The sequence below is a fragment of the Sciurus carolinensis genome, unplaced genomic scaffold (genome assembly GCF_902686445.1).
Source record: "Sciurus carolinensis unplaced genomic scaffold, mSciCar1.2, whole genome shotgun sequence".
NCBI lineage: Eukaryota > Metazoa > Chordata > Mammalia > Rodentia > Sciuridae > Sciurus > Sciurus carolinensis.
The window spans coordinates 283,134-288,261 of NW_025920200.1; positions in this window are offsets into that span (position 1 = coordinate 283,134).

The window sequence follows — 5,128 nt, forward strand, 5'->3', positions numbered from 1 at the left end:
GTCAGAGAGGAGGGAGAGAGGAGACTGATAATCTTTATGCGGAGAGAGGCACCACTGTACAGAGCCACCCCACTTCCACTTCTTTGGAAGAAGAAGGAGGGGCCCCACCTCCTGCTCCTTGCTGGCAGGGAGGTGTTTTCATGGGGTATCATTCAGAAAGTTTGAAGTGCACCCTGAAGTCAGGAGAGGGCCTTAAAGGACTGAACCTGACCCTGCAGTTACTCTCACTGGCCACCCTGTGCCTGCTGTACCAGGATACCAAGCTGCAGAGGGACTGGTCTGTGCTCGCAGAGTTTCTTGGGGTCAGGAATGCAACAGTGTCTCCTGTGGTCCAAATGTGGCCCATCTCAGGTTCTAACACTGCCATCTGCAGAGGCCAGGGGAACTGCACCAGATGCCAAGGGCTCAGAGCAAAGTACATCTCCCAGTAGGGCCATAAATTCAAACCTCCATTTTAACCATCTGCTAGACCCAGCGTCCCCAAAGCCAGCTACCTAACCATGACTCAGTACTGTTTCCTTACCTCTCTCCATCCAACCCTGGGGGCAGCTGTGAGTGAGTGGGGGGGCAGCAGCGAGTGAGTTGGGGGGGGAGGCCCACACTACCCTCTGCAGTCTTCCAACCCAAGCAACCCAGGTGGGCAGGTTGCCTGCTACTCTGGCAGTAATGGGAAAGACCCAGCAAATGCCCACAGGCTCTGCCTTCCACCTTGACAACCCACTTTCACGATAACTTAAGGCCTGTGGAAGTTCGAATCCTTACCTTGGAGACTCCCCACAGGGCCTAATGGGTTCAGGCAGCTGGCTCCAGAGTCCTGCCCCAGGCATCTCTCCACACAGCTGCCTCTGGACCCACTTTGGAAGATGAGCCTGGGAAACAGTCTGCGCCAGTCTAGGAAAGGGCCAGCCACCATGCAGAGTTCTGAGTGCCTGGTGCCTCTAGTGTGCTAAGGACCTTCCCTTCTGAGTCAGCTGTCCCCTCCTTCAGATACTGGGATGAGGGGTGTCCAGGGAGGGCCAGAGCACAGAGCTCTGAGGTGTGGGCTCAGGACGGGTATCCCTTTTCCTGGGTCTAGGGATGGAGCAGCCCAGGTCTCCTGGATGGTGCAGCCCTGAAAGAAATGGCTGTGGGCAGCGCCTCTGTTGGGCAGCGCTGTGTTGACTTCATGGCTTATTTGCTCAGTTCCTGTGACCACTGCTCTACAAGGCCATTAGTCTCACAGGGCAGTTGTCTCAGTTCTCAAATAACCGGATGTGGTTGAAACTTAACTGCCGGCACTGAAGCGTGCCTCACCCCTAGAGTGTGGGAGTCCCTTCAGTGGTGGCAGCAATGAATGATTGGAGAGGGATGATGGGTATGTGGTCCTGAAGGCCCTGGCTCTGCCACCTGAGCAAGCCCCTCATCCCTCTGACAATTTCCTTCCAACATGTGAAATGAGATTTTCAGCACCAGCAGGGAGCAGGCTTAGTGTTGGGTGCCTGCCCAACTGCAGCTCGCCTGGTGTTCTGAGCAAAGTGAAGGTGGGCCGGCTCTGTTGGGGTGTCTGTAGGTCAGGGATGTGGCTCATCCCTGTGAGCTTAAGGGTTTTAAGTTACCCTGGACAGGAAATAAATAAACCACTGTTCACAGGGAGCTGTGCGAAGGATGCCATCCAGAGCTGTGGTCAGGAGGCTGCACCGGCTCAGCTCCCCAGAGCTGGGGGCTGGTCACAGACTGATTACACACATGCAGGCATACACACACACACACACACACACACACACACACACACAATCAGATAAAGGCAGCTAAACTCAAGGTCTGATTTTTCTCTCTGTACATATTTTATTCACATCTAAAGGAGAATTTGGGCCCTGAGTTCGTTTGCTTTCACATGAGACACATAAGAAAACCCCCAAATGTATCACAGTGCTAGTGAGTAGATGTTCGCTTGGATCATCCTCGGCCAGGATTTCCTAAACAGTTGCAGGCGTGTGAGTAGAGCTGTCTCTGACGTGAACTTGTCTCTGATGTGGACGTGTTCCTACAAGCCAGAGAACACCTCACCTGTGTGACCAGGTGCAAGGATGGCCAGGGAAAAGCAGCCTCACCCTCTTGACACGCCAAGATGCCTCACTTAGAACCCGACTCTGCAAGCATGGCACCGACTCGCTTCTGGGTCTGTGTTGTGCCTGGGCGCTGGTGCACTGTGGACGTGAGTGGCCAGGCGGCTGCTGTTTGAGCTGTTGACTTGCTCTGCATTTGATGGACATGATTCTCAGATGGCAGGTCCATTGGCTCTGAAGTTTCCCAAGGAGGGAGGTATGGGGAGTCCTGACAGAGTAGCTCTCTCCCCCCAGGGGACTTATGGCCTGGGGCCTGCAGTCACCCTGATCTGTGAGTGGTGCTGGTGGACAGCCTGGTGCTTGGCCCAGGTGTGGTCACTCACCTCCTGTGTCCTGTGGGCTTAAGGGCAGAAGGACATGTCCATTAGCATCACCTGTGACTCCAACTTTACTAGTAACATCGTGCTTTGCTCAAGGCTCACTTGCTCCCAAGTGAGCACTGTGGTAGGTTCAAAATGCACAATTCCTGTTTGCCACTCATCACCCACAGCTGGAGCTCTGCAGCCTTTCCCACATGACCCAGCTGTGTCAGGGGAGGCTGGGGGTCAATGTGGCAGTAGCAGGTCACCCAGGTGCTCAGGGACACAGCAAAGCTTCCTCCTCGAGATGGACCGTGGAAACACCCCTCGGATCTTTGGTTGCCCCTTGCTCTTGTGTGTTTTCCCTCAAGGAAATGGAACTTTCCATGAAGCCGTTAAGAACATGCTCTGACCAGTGAACTCGGCATCTGTGGCTTCATCTGCAAAGCAATGGGAAGAATTGGAACCAGTGGTTGGGATTGTGTTACAGTCAGGCCTCTTTCTGTTTGGGGACAGTAGTGTAGCCCTGGCCTTAGTTACTATGACCAGGATACCCTGGTCAGTCACAGAGGGGATCTATGGGGCAGGACTTGGAAAAGCCGGGGTTGATATAGGGGTCTGGAGAGAGCAAGGGGACGCATGGTCCTGTGCCAACAGCAGAGGGACTGGAGGCACAGCCTGGGGAGGCTGAGGGGGCCTGAGGTGGGTCAGGCCTCAAAGGCCCTTCGGGGCACCATGCACAGAGGGAGGTTGCACTGGGAGCCATGCCTGTCCAGAGCATGAGTGACACTGGATATGGGAGGGTGGGGTCTGAGGCCCCTTCCATCTCCGAGGCAAAGGCACTGTGCTGATAGTTTCTGTGTCCCGGGCTCTGTGTGCAGGGAGGGCTCCTTGCAGCTTGCTCTGCCAGTAACTCTGAGGATGGCATGTTGCACACCAGTGTGTTCAGGAGCTCTGCAGAGCACATTTCAGAGGTGCTCAAAGTTAGGATGCATCTCTGTTCCCTGGTCCAGAGATAGCTGTCCTAGTCCACCCTGTGCCCCAGACTCCTGCCTATGGGCTCCCAGCCCTGTGGAAGGCAGGCCAGCTGCTCTTAGACCTAGTTTCTGTGCCCCAGATCAGGGGCCCGTGGCTTATTTCTGGAAAGGGTGTGAACAGAGCACACAGGCATGGGGCTGGACAGCTCTACCAAAGATCTCAGGAGTTGATAGACTTGCTCTGCATGGCGCAGAAGACTTGAAGATCCAGAAGAAGCAAGATCCCCAGTCCCCTGCCGTACCTTCAGCCTGTGCCTGCCAGTGCGAGGTGGGTGCCCCTCAGTCTGGCCTCATCCTGGCCTCCCCCGGGCTCCTCAACTTTCACCAGCTGCAGAGGGGCTCCGGCTAGCTCTTAAGCAATGGAAACTAACTGAAAGTGGGTTGAGCAAGACTTTAAATGCTTTTCTACGGCAATCAAAGTGGCTAGATCCTGTTCCAGATGTGATGCAGCAATGAAAAGTGAACCAGGCAGCCTCCTCTGCTAAGAAAGAACAGAGCAGAGCAGGGCCAGGGGAGGACGGTCACTCCACCTCCTTCCTCTGTCTGAGCTTCCAGAGTTCTCCCTGGAGAATGCTCCATGTCAGGTTGATTGACAGCCACAGAGGTGAAAAGGAAGGAACTTAAAGGTGATCACAATTCACAGCCGACACCCATGGAGGGCTTTCCAGGTGCACTTCCATCTCTGTCCCCTGCTGCCATAGATGCTGGTCTCATGAGGCCTGAGCTACATGTGTGGGTGGGTGGGACATCTGGCATCGTCCCTCCTTCCTGGAGGAGCCTGTCCTGCGAGCACAGGCTGTGTGGAGGGGTGCTCTCTTGGGAGCGAGGAGCCCAGGTGGCCACCCACACGGTCCTGAGCCTGACTGCCAGCCTCGGGAGCCACCGTCTCCCTGCCAGGTCCCAGAAGGCAGGGGTGCCCTTGTCCTGCCTCCTTTTCATCTTAGGTGGTTTGCGGGGGGTACATGCAGCAGGACACTGGGCAGCAGGGATGGATGAGCCCGTCCTGTGGCTTGGGATGCCCCACTCTCTCCCACATGGCCCCTGACAGCTGCAGAGGGACCACTCGACCTGGCTGGCTCCAGATCGCTCTTGTCTTCATTCCTGAAATTTCTCATAAGACAGTGTTGGCAGTGGTGCCTGGAGGTCCCCTGACTGGAGAGCATGCTCAGAGTGCTTTCCAGAGTCCCTCCCTGGGTCTCTCTCAGGTCAGTCCTTGGAGAGCAAACTAAGGCTGCCCTGCCAGGTGAGACGGTGTGTGGCAGGTGCTCTGGTCTTGCTGGGTGGGTGGCAGCTCACCAGCAGGCTCGAGGGTTTTCCAGGAAGATTGGGGTCAAACCAGGTGCCACCTGCGGAATTCTGCAGCTCAGTCACTTTGTGACGGGGACAGGGATCTCTTGTCAGGGATTTTGGTTTCCCAGTTAAAAGTTGAAGATCGCCTGCTCTGCATGCCTCATGGTTCATGCGGCGGATCCTTGAACAGTGATTTGGAGCACGAGGTCCCACAGGCAGGCAGGTGCTGAAGGGATGACCTGGGATGGGTGCTGCAGACTGGGCTTGGAGTGGCTCCTTTTGGGGGCCTGTTATGGGAGAACTAAACAGTGTTGGATGCTGAGTATCGATACCTATTCTTTGTGCAGTCCATATTTGCAAATTCACCTGTGCCCTAAAATTTACTTTTAACCCCTAA